Consider the following 20,417-nt stretch of genomic DNA (forward strand, 5'->3'; position numbering starts at 1 on the left):
GGTTCGAGCTCTCCCGGGAGCGGTTTGTCGCTTTTTTCTTCTTTGCGCTGATAGCTTTTGAGAATTGTTCTGATGAAGGTGAGAGTGGAGCACGGCTGTCTCCGTGGCTCAATTGGCTAGCGTGTTCGGCCGTTAACCAAAAGGATGGAGGTTCGAGCCCTGCCGGGAACGGTGTGTCGCCTGTTTTTTTTTTCTTTGCGCTGATAGCCTTGTAGAAATAATCTGAGGGTGGTGAGAGTGCCTCACGACTTTCTCCGTGGCGCAATTGGCTAGCGCGATCGGCTCTTAACCGAAAGGATGGAGGTTCGAGCCCTCCAGGGAGTGGTGTGTCACTTTTTTTTTCTTCGCGCCGATAGCTTTGGAGAAATGTTCTGACGGAGGTGAGAGTGCTGCACTACTGTCTCCATTGAGAAGCGCGTTCGGCTGTTAACCGAAATTTTGGAGGTTCGAGCCCTCGCGGGAGCAGTGTGTCGCATTTTGTTTCTTTGCACTGATAGCTTTGGTGAAATGTTCTGACGAAGGTGAGAGTGGAGCACGGCTGTCTCCGTGGCGCAATCGGCTAGCGCGTTCGGCCGTTAACCAAAAGGATTGGGTTTTAACCCTTCCGGGAGCGGTATGTCGCCTTTTTTTTCTTTGCGCTGATAGCCTTGGAGAAATAATCTGACGGTGGTGAGAGTGCCTCACGACTTTCTCCGTGGCGCAATTGGCTAGCGTGATCGGCTGTTAACCGAACGGTTGGAGGTTCGAGCCCTCCCTGGAGTGGTGTGTCGCTTTTTTTCTTTGCGCTGATAGCTTTTGAGAATTGTTCTGACGGAGTTGAGAGTGGAGCACGGCTATCTCCGTGGCGAAATCGGCTAGCGCGTTCAGCCGTTAACCAAAAAGCTGGAGGTTCGAGCTCTCCCGGGAGCAGTTTGTCGCTTTTTTCTTCTTTGCGCTCATAGCTTTTGAGAATTGTTCTGATGAAGGTGAGAGTGGAGCACGGCTGTCTCCGTGGCGAAATTAGCTAGCGCGTTCGGCCGTTAACGAAAAACGATGGAGGTTCGAGCCCTCCCAGTAGCGGTGTGTCGCCTTTTTTTCTTTGCGCTGATTGCCTTGGAGAAATAATCTGACGGGGGTAAGAGTGCCTCACGACTTTCTCCGTGGCGCAATTGGCTAGCGCGTTCGGCTGTTACCCGAATGATTGGAGGTTCGAGTCCTCCCGGCAGCGGTGTCTCACGTTTTTTTCTTTGCGCTGATAGCTATGGAGGAATGTTCTGGCGGTGATGAGAGTGGAGCACGACTGTCTCCGTGGCGCAATGGGCAAGCGCATTCGGCTGTTAACCGCATGTTTGGAGGTTTGAGCCCACCCGGGGGTGGTGTGTGGCTTTTTTGCGCTCATAGCTTTGGAGAAATGTTCTGACGGTGGTGAGAGTGTTGCACTACTGTCTCCATGGCGCAACTCACCAGCGCGTTCGGCTGTTAACCGAAAGCTTTGAGGTTCGAGCCCTCCCGGGAGTGGTGTGTCGCTTTTTTCTCTTTGCGCTGATAGCTTTAAAGAAATGTTCGGATGGTGGTGAGAGTGCCTCACGACTTTCTCCGTGGCGCAATTGGCTAACGCGATCAGCTGTGTTCCGATAAGTTGGAAGTTCGAGCCCTCCCGGGAGGGGTGTGTCCCTTTTTTTTCTTCGCGCCGATAGCTTTGGAGAAATGTTCTGATGGAGGTGAGTGTGCTACACTACTGTCTCCGTGGCGCAATTGGCTAGTGCGTTCGGCTGTTAACCGAAAGGCTGGAGGTTCGAGCTCTCCCGGGAGCGGTTTGTCGCTTCTTTCTTCTTTGCGCCGATAGCTTTGGAGAAATGTTCTGACGGAGGTGAGATTGCTGCACAACTGTCTGCGTGACGCAATCAGCTAGCGCGTTCGGTTGTTACCTGAAAGATTGGAGGTTCGATCTCTCCCTGGAGCGGTGTGTCGCTTTTTTTCTTTGCGCTGATAGCTATGGAGAAATGTTCTGACGGTGGTGAGAGTGAATCACGATTTTCGCCGTGGCGCAATGGGCTAGCGCGTTCGGCTGTTAGCCGCAAGTTTGGAGGTTTGAGCCTACCCGGGAACAGTGTGTCGCTTTTTTTGCGCTGATAGCTTTAGCAAAATGTTCTGACGGTGGTGAGAGTGCTGCACTACTGTCTCCGTGGTGCAACTGACAAGCGAGTTCGGCTGTTAAACGAAATTTTGGAGGTTCGAGCCCTCGCGGGAGCTGTGTGTCGCTTTTATTTCTTTGAGCTGATAGCTTTGGAGAAATCTTCTGACGGTGGTGAGAGTGGAGAACGGCAGTCTCCGTGGTGAATTTGGCTAGCGTGATCGGATGTTAACCGAAAGGTTGGAGCTTCGAGCCCTCCCGGAAGAGGTGCGTCGCTTTTATTACTTTGCGCTGATAGCTTTGGAGAAATGTTCTGACGGTGGTGTGAGTGGATAACGGCTGTCTCCGTGGCGGAATTGGCTAGTGCGTTCGGCCGTTAACCGAAAAGTTGGAGGTTCGAGCCGTCCCGGGAGCGGTGTGTCGCATGTTTTTTCTTTGCGCTGATAGCTTTAGAGAAATGTTCTGACGGTGGTGAGAGTGAAGAACGACTGTCTCCGTGGCGCAATCCTAGCGCGTTCGGCCATTAACCGAAAGGTTGGAGGTTCGAGCCGTCCCGGGAGCGGTGTGTCGCTTTTTTTTCTTTTCGCTGATAGCATTGGGGAAATGTTCTGATGGTGGTGAGATTGGAGCACGACTGTCTCCGTGGCGCAATTGGCTAGAGCATTTGGCTGTTAACCGCAAGTTTGGAGGTTTGAGCCCACCCGGGGGCGGTGTTTCGCTTTTTTTTGCGCTGATAGCTTTGGAAAAATGATTTGACGGTGGTGAGAGTGCTGCACTACGGTCTCCGTGGCGCAACTGACTAGCATGTTCGGCTGTTACCCGAAAGGTCGGATATTCGAGCCCTCCCGGGGGCGGTGTGTCGCTTTTTTTCTGTGCGCTGATAGCTATGGAGGAATGTTCTGACGGTGATGAGAGTGGAGCACGACTGTCTCCGTGGCGCAATGGGCTAGCGCGTTCGGCTGTTAACCGCATGTTTGGAGGTTTGAGCCCACCCGGGGGTGGTGTGTGGATTTTTTTGCGCTCATAGCTTTGGAGAAATGTTCTGACGGTGGTGAGAGTGTCTCACTACTGTCTCCATGGCGCAACTCACCAGCGCGTTCGGCTGTTAACCGAAAGATTTGAGGTTCGAGACCTCCCGGGAGTGGTGTGTCGCTTTTTTTTCTTTGCGCTGATAGCTTTAAAGAAATGTTCGGATGGTGGTGAGAGTGCCTCACGACTTTCTCCGTGGCGCAATTGGCTAACGCGATCAGCTGTGTTCCGAAAAGTTGGAAGTTCGAGTCCTCCCGGGAGCGGTGTGTCCCTTTTTTTTCTTCGCGGCGATAGCTTTGGAGAAATGTTCTGATGGAGGTCAGTGTGCTACACTACTGTCTCCGTGGCGCAATTGGCTAGCGCGTTCGGCTGTTAACCGAAAGGCTGGAGGTTCGAGCTCTCCCGGGAGCGGTTTGTCGCTTTTTTCTTCTTTGCGCAGATAGCCCCTGAGAAATAATCTGAGGGTGGTGAGAGTGCCTCACAACTTTCTCCGTGGCGCAATTGGCTAGCGCGATCGGCTGTTAACCGAAAGAATGGAGGTTCGAGCCCTCCCGGGAGTGGTGTGTCACTTTTTTTTTCTTCGCGCCGATAGCTTTGGAGAAATGTTCTGACGGAGGTGCGAGTGCTGCACTACTGTCTGCGTGGCGCAATCAGCTAGCGCGTTCGGCTGTTACCTGAAAGATTGGAGGTTCGATCTCTCCCTGGAGCAGTGTGTCGCTTTTTTTCTTTGCGCTGATAGCTTTGGAGAAATGTTCTGACGGTGGTGAGAATGAAGCACGACTGTCTCCGTCGCGCAATCCTAGCGCGTTCGGCCGTTAACCGAAAAGTTGGAGGTTCGAGCCGTCCCGGGAGCGGTGTGTCGCATCTTTTTTCTTTGCGCTGATAGCTTTAGAGAAATGTTCTGACGGTGGTGAGAGTGAAGAACGACTGTCTCCGTGGCGCAATCCTAGCGCGTTCGGCCGTTAACCGAAAGGTTGGAGGTTCGAGCCGTCCCGGGAGCGGTGTGTCGCTTTTTTTTCTTTTCGCTGATAGCATTTGGGAAATGTTCTGATGGTGGTGAGATTGGAGCACGACTGTCTCCGTGGCGCAATTGGCTAGAGCATTTGGCTGTTAACCGCAAGTTTGGAGGTTTGAGCCCACCCGGGGGCGGTGTTTCGCTTTTTTTTGCGCTGATAGCTTTGGAAAAATGATTTGACGGTGGTGAGAGTGCTGCACTACGGTCTCCGTGGCGCAACTGACTAGCATGTTCGGCTGTTACCCGAAAGGTCGGATATTCGAGCCCTCCCGGGGGCGGTGTGTCGCTTTTTTTCTGTGCGCTGATAGCTATGGAGGAATGTTCTGACGGTGATGAGAGTGGAGCACGACTGTCTCCGTGGCGCAATGGGCTAGCGCGTTCGGCTGTTAACCGCATGTTTGGAGGTTTGAGCCCACCCGGGGGTGGTGTGTGGCTTTTTTTGCGCTCATAGCTTTGGAGAAATGTTCTGACGGTGGTGAGAGTGTCTCACTACTGTCTCCATGGCGCAACTCACCAGCGCGTTCGCTGTTAACCGAAAGATTTGAGGTTCGAGACCTCCCGGGAGTGGTGTGTCGCTTTTATTTCTTTGCGCTGATAGCTTTAAAGAAATGTTCGGATGGTGGTGAGAGTGCCTCACGACTTTCTCCGTGGCGCAATTGGCTAACGCGATCAGCTGTGTTCCGAAAAGTTGGAAGTTCGAGTCCTCCCGGGAGCGGTGTGTCCCTTTTTTTTCTTCGCGGCGATAGCTTTGGAGAAATGTTCTGATGGAGGTCAGTGTGCTACACTAATGTCTCCGTGGCGCAATTGGCTAGCGCGTTCGGCTGTTAACCGAAAGGCTGGAGGTTCGAGCTCTCCCGGGAGCGGTTTGTCGCTTTTTTCTTCTTTGCGCAGATAGCCCCTGAGAAATAATCTGAGGGTGGTGAGAGTGCCTCACAACTTTCTCCGTGGCGCAATTGGCTAGCGCGATCGGCTGTTAACCGAAAGAATGGAGGTTCGAGCCCTCCCGGGAGTGGTGTGTCACTTTTTTTTTCTTCGCGCCGATAGCTTTGGAGAAATGTTCTGACGGAGGTGCGAGTGCTGCAGTACTGTCTGCGTGGCGCAATCAGCTAGCACGTTCGGCTGTTACCTGAAAGATTGGAGGTTCGATCTCTCCCTGGAGCAGTGTGTCGCTTTTTTTCTTCGCGCTGATAGCTATGGGGAAATGTTCTGACGGTGGTGAGAGTGAATCACGATTTTTGCCGTGGCGCAATCCTAGCGCGTTTGGCCGTTAACCGAAAGGTTGGAGGTTCGAGCCGTCCCGGGAGCGGTGTGTCGCTTTTTTTTCTTCTCGCTGATAGCATTGGGGAAATATTCTGATGGTGGTGAGATTGGAGCACGACTGTCTCCGTGGCGCAATTGGCTAAAGAATTTGGCTGTTAACCGCAAGTTTGGAGGTTTGAGCCCACCTGGGGGCGGTGTTTCGCGTTTTTTTTTGCGCTGATAGCTTTGGAAAAATGTTCTGACGGTGGTGAGAGTGCTGCACTACTGTCTCCGTGGCGCAACTGACTAGCGCGTTCGGCTGTTACCCGAAAGGTTGGATGTTCAAGCCCTCCCGGGAGCAGTGTGTCGTTTTTTTTCTTTTTTGCCCTGATAGGTTTGGAGAAATGTTCTGACGGTGTTGAGAGTGCTGCACTACTGTCTCTGTGGCGCAACTGACTAGCGCTTTCGGCTGTTAACCGAAAGGTTGGAGGTTCGAGCCCTCCCGCGAGCGGTGTATTGCTTTTTTCTTTTTTGCGCTGATAGGTTTGGAGAAATGTTCTGACAGTGGTGAGAGTGCTGCACTACTGTCTCCGTGACGCAATTGGCTAGCGCATTCAGCTGTTAAGCGCAAGTTTGGAGGTTTGAGCCCACCCGGGGGCGGTGTGTCGCTTTTTTTTGCGCTGATAGCTTTGTAGAAATGTTCTGACGGTGGTGAGAGTGCCGCACTACTGTCTCCGTGGAGAAACTGACAAGCGCGGTCGGCTGTTAACCGAAAGATTGGAGGTTGGAGCCCACCCTGTGGCGGTGTGTCACTTTTTTTTCTTTTAGCTGATAGCTTTGGAGAAATGTTCTGAAGGTGGTGAGAGTGGAGCAGTACTATCTCCGTGGCAAAGTTGACTAGCGCGTTCGGCTGTCACCCGAAAGATAGGAGGTTCGAGTCCTCCCGGCAGCGGTGTGTCACTTTTTTCTTTGCGCTGATACCTTTGAATAAATGTTCTGATGGTGGTGAGAGTGCAGCATGACTGCCTTCGTGGCGCAATTGGCTTGCGCGTTTGGCTGTTAACCGAAAGGTTGGAGGCACCGAGCCCTCCCGAGAGTTGTGTGTCGCTTTTTTTTCTTTGAGCTGATAGCTTTGGAGAACTTTTTTGAAGGTGGTGAGAGTGGAGCAGTACTGTCTCCGTGGCAAAATTGACTAGCGCGTTCGGCTGTTACCGGAAAGATTGGAGGTTCGAGTCTTCCCGGCAGCGGTGTGTCACTTTTTTTCTTTGCGCTGATAGCTATGCAGAAATGTTCTGACGGTGGTGAGAGTGGAGCACGACTTTCGCCGTGGCGCAATGGGCTAGCGCGTTCGCCTGTTAACCGCAAGTTTGGAGGTTTGAGCCCACCCGGGAACGGTATGTCGCTTTTTTTTTTGCGCTGATAGCTTTGGAGAAATGTTCTGACGGTGGTGAGAGTGCTGCACTACTGTCTCCGTGGCGCAACTGACAAGCACGTTCGGCTGTTAACCGAAATTTTGGAGGGTCGAGCCCTCGCGGGAGCGGTGTGTCGCATTTTGTTTCTTTGCACTGATAGCTCTGGTGAAATGTTCTGACGGAGGTGAGAGTGGAGCACGGCTGTCTCCGTGGCGCAGTCGGCTAGCGCGTTCGGCCGTTAACCAAAAGGATGGGGGTTTTAACCCTCCCGGGAGCGGTATGTCGCCTTTTTTTTCTTTGCGCTGATAGACTTGGAGAAATAACCTGACGGTGGTTAGAGTGCCTCACGACTTTCTCCGTGTGCTCAATTGGCTAGCGCGATTGACTGTTAACCGAAGGGTTGGAGGTTCGAGCCCTTCCGGGAGTGGTGTGTCGCTTTTTTTCTTTGCGTTGATTGCCTTGGAGAATTAATCTGACGGTGGTAAGAGTGCCTCACGACTTTCTTCGTGGCGCAATTGGCTAGCGTGATCGGCTGTTAACCGAAAGGTTGAAGGTTCGAGCCCTCCCTGTAGTGGTGTGTCGCTTTTTTTCTTTGCGCTGATAGCTTTTGAGAATTGTTCTGACGGAGTTGAGAGTGGAGCATGGCTATCTCCGTGGCGCAATTAGCTAGTGCGATCGGCTGTTAACCGAAAGGTTGGAGGTTCGAGCCTACCCGGGGGCGGTGTGTCGCTTTTTTTTCTTTGTGCTGATAGCTTTGGAGAAATGATCTGTACGTGGTGAGAGTGGAGCGGTACTGTCTCCGTGGCAAAATTGACTAGCGCGTTCGGCTGTTACCCGAATGATTGGAGGTTCGAGTCTTCCCGGCAGCGGTGTGTCACTTTTTTTCTTTGCCCTGACAGCTTTGAAGAGATGTTTTGATGGTGGTGAGAGTGCAGCACGACTGCCTTCGCGGCGCAATTAGCTAGCGCGATCGGCTGTTAACCGAAAGGTTGGAGGTTCGAGCCCACCCGGGGGCGGTGTGTCGCATTTTTTTTCTTTGTGCTGATAGCTTTGGAGAAATGGTCTGTAGGTGGTGAGAGTGGAGCAGTACTGTCTTCGTGGCAAAATTGACTAGCGCGTTCGGCTGTTACCCGAAAGGTTGGAGGTAGGAGTCCTCCCGGGAGCGGGGTGTCGCTTTTTTCTTCTTTGCGCTGATAGGTTTGGAGAAATGTTCTGACGGTGGTGAGAGTGGAGCACGACTGTCTCCGTGGCGCAACGGGTTAGTGCGTTCGGCTGTTAACCGCAAGTTTGGAAGTTTGAGCCCACCCGGGGGTGGTGTGTCGCTTTTTTTGCGCTGATAGCTTTGGAGAAATGTTCTGACGGTGGTCAGAGTGCTGCACTACTGTCTCTTTGGCGCAACTGACTAGCGCGTTTGGCTGTTAACCGAAAGATTGGAGGTTTGAGCCCACCCGGGGGCGGTGTGTCGCTTTTTTTCTGTGCGCTGATAGCTATGGAGGAATGTTCTGACGGTGATGAGAGTGGAGCACGACTGTCTCCGTGGCGCAATGGGCTAGCGCGTTCGGCTGTTAACCGCAAGTTTGGAGGTTTGAGCCCACCCGGGGGTGGTGTGTGGCTTTTTTTGCGCTCATAGCTTTGGAGAAATGTTCTGACGGAGGTGAGAGTGTTGCATTACTGTCTCCATGGCGCAACTCACCAGCGCGTTCGGCTGTTAACCGAAAGGTTCGAGTTTCGAGCCCTCCCGGGAGCGGTGTGTCCCTTTTTTTTCTTCGCGCCGATAGCTTTGGAGAAATGTTCTGATGGAGGTGAGTGTGCTGCACTACTGTCTCCATGGCGCATTTGGCTAGCGCGTTCGGCTGTTAACCGAAAGGCTGGAGGTTCGAGCTCTCCCGGGAGCGGTTTGTCGCTTTTTTCTTCTTTGAGCTGATAGCTTTTGAGAATTGTTCTGATGAAGGTGAGAGTGGAGCACGGCTGTCTCCGTGGCTCAATTGGCTAGCGTGTTCGGCCGTTAACCAAAAGGATGGAGGTTCGAGCCCTGCCGGGAACGGTGTGTCGCCTGTTTTTTTTTCTTTGCGCTGATAGCCTTGTAGAAATAATCTGAGGGTGGTGAGAGTGCCTCACGACTTTCTCCGTGGCGCAATTGGCTAGCGCGATCGGCTCTTAACCGAAAGGATGGAGGTTCGAGCCCTCCAGGGAGTGGTGTGTCACTTTTTTTTCTTCGCGCCGATAGCTTTGGAGAAATGTTCTGACGGAGGTGAGAGTGCTGCACTACTGTCTCCATTGAGAAGCGCGTTCGGCTGTTAACCGAAATTTTGGAGGTTCGAGCCCTCGCGGGAGCAGTGTGTCGCATTTTGTTTCTTTGCACTGATAGCTTTGGTGAAATGTTCTGACGGAGGTGAGAGTGGAGCACGGCTGTCTCCGTGGCGCAATCGGCTAGCGCGTTCGGCCGTTAACCAAAAGGATTGGGTTTTAACCCTTCCGGGAGCGGTATGTCGCCTTTTTTTTCTTTGCGCTGATAGCCTTGGAGAAATAATCTGACGGTGGTGAGAGTGCCTCACGACTTTCTCCGTGGCGCAATTGGCTAGCGTGATCGGCTGTTAACCGAACGGTTGGAGGTTCGAGCCCTCCCTGGAGTGGTGTGTCGCTTTTTTTCTTTGCGCTGATAGCTTTTGAGAATTGTTCTGACGGAGTTGAGAGTGGAGCACGGCTATCTCCGTGGCGAAATCGGCTAGCGCGTTCAGCCGTTAACCAAAAAGCTGGAGGTTCGAGCTCTCCCGGGAGCAGTTTGTCGCTTTTTTCTTCTTTGCGCTGATAGCTTTTGAGAATTGTTCTGATGAAGGTGAGAGTGGAGCACGGCTGTCTCCGTGGCGAAATTAGCTAGCGCGTTCGGCCGTTAACGAAAAACGATGGAGGTTCGAGCCCTCCCAGTAGCGGTGTGTCGCCTTTTTTTCTTTGCGCTGATTGCCTTGGAGAAATAATCTGACGGGGGTAAGAGTGCCTCACGACTTTCTCCGTGGCGCAATTGGCTAGCGCGTTCGGCTGTTACCCGAATGATTGGAGGTTCGAGTCCTCCCGGCAGCGGTGTCTCACGTTTTTTTCTTTGCGCTGATAGCTATGGAGGAATGTTCTGGCGGTGATGAGAGTGGAGCACGACTGTCTCCGTGGCGCAATGGGCTAGCGCATTCGGCTGTTAACCGCATGTTTGGAGGTTTGAGCCCACCCGGGGGTGGTGTGTGGCTTTTTTGCGCTCATAGCTTTGGAGAAATGTTCTGACGGTGGTGAGAGTGTTGCACTACTATCTCCATGGCGCAACTCACCAGCGCGTTCGGCTGTTAACCGAAAGCTTTGAGGTTCGAGCCCTCCCGGGAGTGGTGTGTCGCTTTTTTCTCTTTGCGCTGATAGCTTTAAAGAAATGTTCGGATGGTGGTGAGAGTGCCTCACGACTTTCTCCGTGGCGCAATTGGCTAACGCGATCAGCTGTGTTCCGATAAGTTGGAAGTTCGAGCCCTCCCGGGAGGGGTGTGTCCCTTTTTTTTCTTCGCGCCGATAGCTTTGGAGAAATGTTCTGATGGAGGTGAGTGTGCTACACTACTGTCTCCGTGGCGCAATTGGCTAGTGCGTTCGGCTGTTAACCGAAAGGCTGGAGGTTCGAGCTCTCCCGGGAGCGGTTTGTCGCTTCTTTCTTCTTTGCGCCGATAGCTTTGGAGAAATGTTCTGACGGAGGTGAGACTGCTGCACAACTGTCTGCGTGACGCAATCAGCTAGCGCGTTCGGTTGTTACCTGAAAGATTGGAGGTTCGATCTCTCCCTGGAGCGGTGTGTCGCTTTTTTTCTTTGCGCTGATAGCTATGGAGAAATGTTCTGACGGTGGTGAGAGTGAATCACGATTTTCGCCGTGGCGCAATGGGCTAGCGCGTTCGGCTGTTAGCCGCAAGTTTGGAGGTTTGAGCCTACCCGGGAACAGTGTGTCGCTTTTTTTGCGCTGATAGCTTTAGCAAAATGTTCTGACGGTGGTGAGAGTGCTGCACTACTGTCTCCGTGGTGCAACTGACAAGCGAGTTCGGCTGTTAAACGAAATTTTGGAGGTTCGAGCCCTCGCGGGAGCTGTGTGTCGCTTTTATTTCTTTGAGCTGATAGCTTTGGAGAAATCTTCTGACGGTGGTGAGAGTGGAGAACGGCAGTCTCCGTGGTGAATTTGGCTAGCGTGATCGGATGTTAACCGAAAGGTTGGAGCTTCGAGCCCTCCCGGAAGAGGTGCGTCGCTTTTATTACTTTGCGCTGATAGCTTTGGAGAAATGTTCTGACGGTGGTGTGAGTGGATAACGGCTGTCTCCGTGGCGGAATTGGCTAGTGCGTTCGGCTGTTAACTGAAAGGTTGGAGGCTCGAGCCCTACCGGGAGCGGTGTGTCGCATTTTTTTTCTTTGCGCTGATAGCTTTGGAGAAATGTTCTGACGGTGGTGAGAATGAAGCACGACTGTCTCCGTGGAGCAATCCTAGCGCGTTCGGCCGTTAACCGAAAAGTTGGAGGTTCGAGCCGTCCCGGGAGCGGTGTGTCGCATGTTTTTTCTTTGCGCTGATAGCTTTAGAGAAATGTTCTGACGGTGGTGAGAGTGAAGAACGACTGTCTCCGTGGCGCAATCCTAGCGCGTTCGGCCGTTAACCGAAAGGTTGGAGGTTCGAGCCGTCCCGGGAGCGGTGTGTCGCTTTTTTTTCTTTTCGCTGATAGCATTGGGGAAATGTTCTGATGGTGGTGAGATTGGAGCACGACTGTCTCCGTGGCGCAATTGGCTAGAGCATTTGGCTGTTAACCGCAAGTTTGGAGGTTTGAGCCCACCCGGGGGCGGTGTTTCGCTTTTTTTTGCGCTGATAGCTTTGGAAAAATGATTTGACGGTGGTGAGAGTGCTGCACTACGGTCTCCGTGGCGCAACTGACTAGCATGTTCGGCTGTTACCCGAAAGGTCGGATATTCGAGCCCTCCCGGGGGCGGTGTGTCGCTTTTTTTCTGTGCGCTGATAGCTATGGAGGAATGTTCTGACGGTGATGAGAGTGGAGCACGACTGTCTCCGTGGCGCAATGGGCTAGCGCGTTCGGCTGTTAACCGCATGTTTGGAGGTTTGAGCCCACCCGGGGGTGGTGTGTGGCTTTTTTTGCGCTCATAGCTTTGGAGAAATGTTCTGACGGTGGTGAGAGTGTCTCACTACTGTCTCCATGGCGCAACTCACCAGCGCGTTCGGCTGTTAACCGAAAGATTTGAGGTTCGAGACCTCCCGGGAGTGGTGTGTCGCTTTTTTTTCTTTGCGCTGATAGCTTTAAAGAAATGTTCGGATGGTGGTGAGAGTGCCTCACGACTTTCTCCGTGGCGCAATTGGCTAACGCGATCAGCTGTGTTCCGAAAAGTTGGAAGTTCGAGTCCTCCCGGGAGCGGTGTGTCCCTTTTTTTTCTTCGCGGCGATAGCTTTGGAGAAATGTTCTGATGGAGGTCAGTGTGCTACACTACTGTCTCCGTGGCGCAATTGGCTAGCGCGTTCGGCTGTTAACCGAAAGGCTGGAGGTTCGAGCTCTCCCGGGAGCGGTTTGTCGCTTTTTTCTTCTTTGCGCAGATAGCCCCTGAGAAATAATCTGAGGGTGGTGAGAGTGCCTCGCAACTTTCTCCGTGGCGCAATTGGCTAGCGCGATCGGCTGTTAACCGAAAGAATGGAGGTTCGAGCCCTCCCGGGAGTGGTGTGTCACTTTTTTTTTCTTCGCGCCGATAGCTTTGGAGAAATGTTCTGACGGAGGTGCGAGTGCTGCACTACTGTCTGCGTGGCGCAATCAGCTAGCGCGTTCGGCTGTTACCTGAAAGATTGGAGGTTCGATCTCTCCCTGGAGCAGTGTGTCGCTTTTTTTCTTTGCGCTGATAGCTTTGGAGAAATGTTCTGACGGTGGTGAGAATGAAGCACGACTGTCTCCGTCGCGCAATCCTAGCGCGTTCGGCCGTTAACCGAAAAGTTGGAGGTTCGAGCCGTCCCGGGAGCGGTGTGTCGCATCTTTTTTCTTTGCGCTGATAGCTTTAGAGAAATGTTCTGACGGTGGTGAGAGTGAAGAACGACTGTCTCCGTGGCGCAATCCTAGCGCGTTCGGCCGTTAACCGAAAGGTTGGAGGTTCGAGCCGTCCCGGGAGCGGTGTGTCGCTTTTTTTTCTTTTCGCTGATAGCATTGGGGAAATGTTCTGATGGTGGTGAGATTGGAGCACGACTGTCTCCGTGGCGCAATTGGCTAGAGCATTTGGCTGTTAACCGCAAGTTTGGAGGTTTGAGCCCACCCGGGGGCGGTGTTTCGCTTTTTTTTGCGCTGATAGCTTTGGAAAAATGATTTGACGGTGGTGAGAGTGCTGCACTACGGTCTCCGTGGCGCAACTGACTAGCATGTTCGGCTGTTACCCGAAAGGTCGGATATTCGAGCCCTCCCGTGGGCGGTGTGTCGCTTTTTTTCTGTGCGCTGATAGCTATGGAGGAATGTTCTGACGGTGATGAGAGTGGAGCACGACTGTCTCCGTGGCGCAATGGGCTAGCGCGTTCGGCTGTTAACCGCATGTTTGGAGGTTTGAGCCCACCCGGGGGTGGTGTGTGGCTTTTTTTGCGCTCATAGCTTTGGAGAAATGTTCTGACGTTGGTGAGAGTGTCTCACTACTGTCTCCATGGCGCAACTCACCAGCGCGTTCGCTGTTAACCGAAAGATTTGAGGTTCGAGACCTCCCGGGAGTGGTGTGTCGCTTTTATTTCTTTGCGCTGATAGCTTTAAAGAAATGTTCGGATGGTGGTGAGAGTGCCTCACGACTTTCTCCGTGGCGCAATTGGCTAACGCGATCAGCTGTGTTCCGAAAAGTTGGAAGTTCGAGTCCTCCCGGGAGCGGTGTGTCCCTTTTTTTTCTTCGCGGCGATAGCTTTGGAGAAATGTTCTGATGGAGGTCAGTGTGCTACACTACTGTCTCCGTGGCGCAATTGGCTAGCGCGTTCGGCTGTTAACCGAAAGGCTGGAGGTTCGAGCTCTCCCGGGAGCGGTTTGTCGCTTTTTTCTTCTTTGCGCAGATAGCCCCTGAGAAATAATCTGAGGGTGGTGAGAGTGCCTCACAACTTTCTCCGTGGCGCAATTGGCTAGCGCGATCGGCTGTTAACCGAAAGAATGGAGGTTCGAGCCCTCCCGGGAGTGGTGTGTCACTTTTTTTTTCTTCGCGCCGATAGCTTTGGAGAAATGTTCTGACGGAGGTGCGAGTGCTGCACTACTGTCTGCGTGGCGCAATCAGCTAGCACGTTCGGCTGTTACCTGAAAGATTGGAGGTTCGATCTCTCCCTGGAGCAGTGTGTCGCTTTTTTTCTTCGCGCTGATAGCTATGGGGAAATGTTCTGACGGTGGTGAGAGTGAATCACGATTTTTGCCGTGGCGCAATCCTAGCGCGTTTGGCCGTTAACCGAAAGGTTGGAGGTTCGAGCCGTCCCGGGAGCGGTGTGTCGCTTTTTTTTCTTCTCGCTGATAGCATTGGGGAAATATTCTGATGGTGGTGAGATTGGAGCACGACTGTCTCCGTGGCGCAATTGGCTAAAGAATTTGGCTGTTAACCGCAAGTTTGGAGGTTTGAGCCCACCTGGGGGCGGTGTTTCGCGTTTTTTTTTTGCGCTGATAGCTTTGGAAAAATGTTCTGACGGTGGTGAGAGTGCTGCACTACTGTCTCCGTGGCGCAACTGACTAGCGCGTTCGGCTGTTACCCGAAAGGTTGGATGTTCAAGCCCTCCCGGGAGCAGTGTGTCGTTTTTTTTTCTTTTTTGCCCTGATAGGTTTGGAGAAATGTTCTGACGGTGTTGAGAGTGCTGCACTACTGTCTCTGTGGCGCAACTGACTAGCGCTTTCGGCTGTTAACCGAAAGGTTGGAGGTTCGAGCCCTCCCGCGAGCGGTGTATTGCTTTTTTCTTTTTTGCGCTGATAGGTTTGGAGAAATGTTCTGACAGTGGTGAGAGTGCTGCACTACTGTCTCCGTGACGCAATTGGCTAGCGCATTCAGCTGTTAAGCGCAAGTTTGGAGGTTTGAGCCCACCCGGGGGCGGTGTGTCGCTTTTTTTTTTGCGCTGATAGCTTTGTAGAAATGTTCTGACGGTGGTGAGAGTGCCGCACTACTGTCTCCGTGGAGAAACTGACAAGCGCGGTCGGCTGTTAACCGAAAGATTGGAGGTTGGAGCCCACCCTGTGGCGGTGTGTCACTTTTTTTTCTTTTAGCTGATAGCTTTGGAGAAATGTTCTGAAGGTGGTGAGAGTGGAGCAGTACTATCTCCGTGGCAAAGTTGACTAGCGCGTTCGGCTGTCACCCGAAAGATAGGAGGTTCGAGTCCTCCCGGCAGCGGTGTGTCACTTTTTTCTTTGCGCTGATACCTTTGAATAAATGTTCTGATGGTGGTGAGAGTGCAGCATGACTGCCTTCGTGGCGCAATTGGCTTGCGCGTTTGGCTGTTAACCGAAAGGTTGGAGGCACCGAGCCCTCCCGAGAGTTGTGTGTCGCTTTTTTTTCTTTGAGCTGATAGCTTTGGAGAACTTTTTTGAAGGTGGTGAGAGTGGAGCAGTACTGTCTCCGTGGCAAAATTGACTAGCGCGTTCGGCTGTTACCGGAAAGATTGGAGGTTCGAGTCTTCCCGGTAGCGGTGTGTCACTTTTTTTCTTTGCGCTGATAGCTATGCAGAAATGTTCTGACGGTGGTGAGAGTGGAGCACGACTTTCGCCGTGGCGCAATGGGCTAGCGCGTTCGCCTGTTAACCGCAAGTTTGGAGGTTTGAGCCCACCCGGGAACGGTATGTCGCTTTTTTTTTGCGCTGATAGCTTTGGAGAAATGTTCTGACGGTGGTGAGAGTGCTGCACTACTGTCTCCGTGGCGCAACTGACAAGCACGTTCGGCTGTTAACCGAAATTTTGGAGGGTCGAGCCCTCGCGGGAGCGGTGTGTCGCATTTTGTTTCTTTGCACTGATAGCTCTGGTGAAATGTTCTGACGGAGGTGAGAGTGGAGCACGGCTGTCTCCGTGGCGCAGTCGGCTAGCGCGTTCGGCCGTTAACCAAAAGGATGGGGGTTTTAACCCTCCCGGGAGCGGTATGTCGCCTTTTTTTTCTTTGCGCTGATAGACTTGGAGAAATAACCTGACGGTGGTTAGAGTGCCTCACGACTTTCTCCGTGTGCTCAATTGGCTAGCGCGATTGACTGTTAACCGAAGGGTTGGAGGTTCGAGCCCTTCCGGGAGTGGTGTGTCGCTTTTTTTCTTTGCGCTGATAGCCTTGGAGAAATAATCTGACGGTGGTGAGAGTGCCTCACGACTTTCTCCGTGGCGCAATTGGCTAGCGTGATCAGCTGTTAACCGAGAGGTTGGAGGTACGAGCCCTCCCTGTAGTGGTGTGTCGCTTTTTTTCTTTGCGCTGATAGCTTTTGAGAATTGTTCTGACGGAGTTGAGAGTGGAGCATGGCTATCTCCGTGGCGCAATTAGCTAGTGCGATCGGCTGTTAACCGAAAGGTTGGAGGTTCGAGCCTACCCGGGGGCGGTGTGTCGCTTTTTTTTCTTTGTGCTGATAGCTTTGGAGAAATGATCTGTACGTGGTGAGAGTGGAGCGGTACTGTCTCCGTGGCAAAATTGACTAGCGCGTTCGGCTGTTACCCGAATGATTGGAGGTTCGAGTCTTCCCGGCAGCGGTGTGTCACTTTTTTTCTTTGCCCTGACAGCTTTGAAGAGATGTTTTGATGGTGGTGAGAGTGCAGCACGACTGCCTTCGCGGCGCAATTAGCTAGCGCGATCGGCTGTTAACCGAAAGGTTGGAGGTTCGAGCCCACCCGGGGGCGGTGTGTCGCATTTTTTTTCTTTGTGCTGATAGCTTTGGAGAAATGTTCTGAAGGTGGTGAGAGTGGAGCAGTACTGTCTTCGTGGCAAAATTGACTAGCGCGTTCGGCTGTTACCCGAAAGGTTGGAGGTAGGAGTCCTCCCGGGAGCGGGGTGTCGCTTTTTTCTTCTTTGCGCTGATAGGTTTGGAGAAATGTTCTGACGGTGGTGAGAGTGGAGCACGACTGTCTCCGTGGCGCAACGGGCTAGTGCGTTCGGCTGTTAACCGCAAGTTTGGAAGTTTGAGCCCACCCGGGGGTGGTGTGTCGCTTTTTTTGCGCTGATAGCTTTGGAGAAATGTTCTGACGGTGGTCAGAGTGCTGCACTACTGTCTCTTTGGCGCAACTGACTTGCGCGTTTGGCTGTTAACCGAAAGATTGGAGGTTTGAGCCCACCCGGGGGCGGTGTGTCGCTTTTTTTCTGTGCGCTGATAGCTATGGAGGAATGTTCTGACGGTGATGAGAGTGGAGCACGACTGTCTCCGTGGCGCAATGGGCTAGCGCGTTCGGCTGTTAACCGCAAGTTTGGAGGTTTGAGCCCACCCGGGGGTGGTGTGTGGCTTTTTTTGCGCTCATAGCTTTGGAGAAATGTTCTGACGGAGGTGAGAGTGTTGCATTACTGTCTCCATGGCGCAACTCACCAGCGCGTTCGGCTGTTAACCGAAAGGTTCGAGGTTCGAGCCCTCCCGGCAGCGGTGTGTCCCTTTTTTTTCTTCGCGCCGATAGCTTTGGAGAAATGTTCTGATGGAGGTGAGTGTGCTGCACTACTGTCTCCATGGCGCATTTGGCTAGCGCGTTCGGCTGTTAACCGAAAGGCCGGAGGTTCGAGCTCTCCCGGGAGCGGTTTGTCGCTTTTTTCTTCTTTGCGCTGATAGCTTTTGAGAATTGTTCTGATGAAGGTGAGAGTGGAGCACGGATGTCTCCGTGGCGCAATTGGCTAGCGTGTTCGGCCGTTAACCAAAAGGATGGAGGTTCGAGCCCTGCCGGGAACGGTGTGTCGCCTGTTTTTTTTTCTTTGCGCTGATAGCCTTGTAGAAATAATCTGAGGGTGGTGAGAGTGCCTCACGACTTTCTCCGTGGCGCAATTGGCTAGCGCGATCGGCTCTTAACAGAAAGGTTGGAGGTTCGAGCCCTCCAGAGAATGGTGTGTCACTTTTTTTTCTTCGCGCCGATAACTTTGGAGAAATGTTCTGACGGAGGTGAGAGTGGAGCACGGCTATCTCCGTGGCGAAATCGGCTAGCGCGTTCAGCCGTTAACCAAAAAGCTGGAGGTTCGAGCTCTCCCGGGAGCAGTTTGTCGCTTTTTTCTTCTTTGCGCTGATAGCTTTTGAGAATTGTTCTGATGAAGGTGAGAGTGGAGCACGGCTGTCTCCGTGGCGAAATTAGCTAGCGCGTTCGGCCGTTAACGAAAAACGATGGAGGTTCGAGCCCTCCCAGTAGCGGTGTGTCGCCTTTTTTTCTTTGCGCTGATTGCCTTGGAGAAATAATCTGACGGGGGTAAGAGTGCCTCACGACTTTCTCCGTGGCGCAATTGGCTAGCGCGTTCGGCTGTTACCCGAATGATTGGAGGTTTGAGTCCTCCCGGCAGCGGTGTCTCACGTTTTTTTCTTTGCCCTGATAGCTTTGAAGAAATGTTTTGATGGTGGTGAGAGTGCAGCACGACTGCCTCCGTGGCGCAATTGGCTGTTAACCGAATGGTTGGAGGCTCGAGTGCTCCCCGGAGTGGTGTGTCGCTATTTTTTCTTTGTGCTGATAGCTTTGGAGAAATGTTCTGAAGGTGGTGAGAGTGGAGCAGTACTGTCTCCGTGGCAAAATTGACTAGCGCGTTTGGCTGTTACCCGAAAGATTGGAGGTTCGATCTCTCCCTGGAGTGGTGTGTCGCTTTTTTTTTCTTTGCGCTCATAGCTTTGAAGAAATGTTCTGACGGTGGTGAGATTGGAGCACTACTGTCTTCGTGGCAAAATTGACTAGCGCATTCAGCTGTTACCCGAAAGGTTGGAGGTTGGAGCCCTCCCGAGAGCGGGGTGTCGCTTTTTTCTTCTTTGCGCTGATAGCTTTCGAGAAATATTCTGACGGTGGTGAGAGTGCTGCACTACTGTCTCCATTGAGAAGCGCGTTCGGCTGTTAACCGAAATTTTGGAGGTTCGAGCCCTCGCGGGAGCAGTGTGTCGCATTTTGTTTCTTTGCACTGATAGCTTTGGTGAAATGTTCTGACGGAGGTGAGAGTGGAGCACGGCTGTCTCCGTGGCGCAATCGGCTAGCGCGTTCGGCCGTTAACCAAAAGGATTGGGTTTAACCCTCCCGGGAGCGGTATGTCGCCTTTTTTTCTTTGCGCTGATAGCCTTGGAGAAATAACCTGACAGTGGTTAGAGTGCCTCACGACTTTTTCCGTGGCGCAATTGGCTAGCGTGATCGGCTGTTAACCGAACGGTTGGAGGTTCGAGCCCTCCCTGGAGTGGTGTGTCGCTTTTTTTCTTTGCGCTGATACCTTTTGAGAATTGTTCTGACGGAGGTGAGAGTGGAGCACGGCTGTCTCCGTGGCGAAATTAGCTAGCGCGTTCGGCCGTTAACCAAAACGATGGAGGTTCGAGCCCTCCCAGTAGCGGTGTGTCGCCTTTTTTTTCTTTGCGCTGATTGCCTTGGAGAAATAATCTGACGGTGGTAAGAGTGCCTCACGACTTTCTCCGTAGGGCATTTCGCTAGCGTGATCAGCTGTTACCCGAAAGGTTGAAGGTTCGAGCCCTCCCTGTAGTGGTGTGTCGCTTTTTTTCTTTGCGCTGATAGCTTTTGAGAATTGTTCTGACGGAGTTGAGAGTGGAGCACGGCTATCTCCGTGGCGAAATATGCTAGCACGTTCAGCCGTTAACCAAAAAGCTGGAGGTTCGAGCTCTCCCGGGAGCAGTTTGTCGCTTTTTTCTTCTTTGCGCTGATAGCTTTTGAGAATTGTTCTGATGAAGGTGAGAGTGGAGCACGGCTGTCTCCGTGGCGAAATTAGCTAGCGCGTTCGGCCGTTAACCAAAACGATGGAGGTTCGAGCCCTCCCAGTAGCGGTGTGTCGCCTTTTTTTTCTTTGCGCTGATTGCCTTGGAGAAATAATCTGACTGGCGTAAGAGTGCCTCACGACTTTCTCCGTGGCGCAATTGGCTAGCGCGATCGGCTGTTAACCGAAAGGTTGGAGGTTCGAGCTCTCCCGGGAGCGGTGTTTCGCTTTTCTTCTTTGCCATGATAGCTTTGTAGAAATGTTCTGACGGCGGTGAGAGTGCAGCACGACTGTCTCCGTGGCGCAATTAGCTAGTGTGATCGGCTGTTAACCGATAGGTTGGAGGTTCGAGCCCTTCCGGGAGTGGTTTGTCGCTTTTTTCTTCTTTGCGCTGATAGCTTTGGAGAAACGTTCTGACGGTGGTGAGAGTGCAGCACGACTGTCTCCATGGCGCAATTAGCTAGTGCGATCGGCTGTTAACCGAAAGGTTGGAGGTTCGAGCCCACCCGGGGGCAGTGTGTCACTTTTTTTTCTTTGTGCTGATAGCTTTGGCGAAATGTTCTGAAGGTGGTGAGAGTGAAGCAGTACTGTCTTCGTGGCAAAATTGACTAGCGTATTCAGCTGTTACCCGAAAGGTTGGAGGTTGGAGCCCTCCCGGGAGCGGGGTGTCGCTTTTTTCTTCTTTGCGCTGATAGGTTTGGAGAAATGTTCTGACGGTGGTGAGAGTGGAGCACGACTGTCTCCGTGG

At 52.6% G+C, this 20,417-nt stretch overlaps 4 non-coding genes across 4 annotated transcripts; all 4 read left to right on the top strand.

The window, feature by feature from the left end:
• Positions 1-3,479: 3,479 nt before the first annotated feature.
• Positions 3,480-3,553, top strand: TRNAN-GUU (transfer RNA asparagine (anticodon GUU)). The gene has a single exon. It is a non-coding gene; the product is annotated as a tRNA-Asn (tRNA).
• Positions 3,554-4,946: 1,393 nt separating this feature from the next.
• TRNAN-GUU (transfer RNA asparagine (anticodon GUU)) lies at positions 4,947-5,020 on the top strand. The gene has a single exon. It is a non-coding gene; the product is annotated as a tRNA-Asn (tRNA).
• A 7,285-nt stretch (positions 5,021-12,305) lies between these two features.
• TRNAN-GUU (transfer RNA asparagine (anticodon GUU)) lies at positions 12,306-12,379 on the top strand. Its single transcript has one exon. It is a non-coding gene; the product is annotated as a tRNA-Asn (tRNA).
• Positions 12,380-13,772: 1,393 nt separating this feature from the next.
• TRNAN-GUU (transfer RNA asparagine (anticodon GUU)) lies at positions 13,773-13,846 on the top strand. The gene has a single exon. It is a non-coding gene; the product is annotated as a tRNA-Asn (tRNA).
• The last annotated feature ends 6,571 nt before the right edge of the window (positions 13,847-20,417 follow it).

Source organism: Rhipicephalus microplus, chromosome 8, assembly GCF_043290135.1.
Source record: "Rhipicephalus microplus isolate Deutch F79 chromosome 8, USDA_Rmic, whole genome shotgun sequence".
Classification (NCBI taxonomy): Eukaryota; Metazoa; Arthropoda; class Arachnida; order Ixodida; family Ixodidae; genus Rhipicephalus; species Rhipicephalus microplus.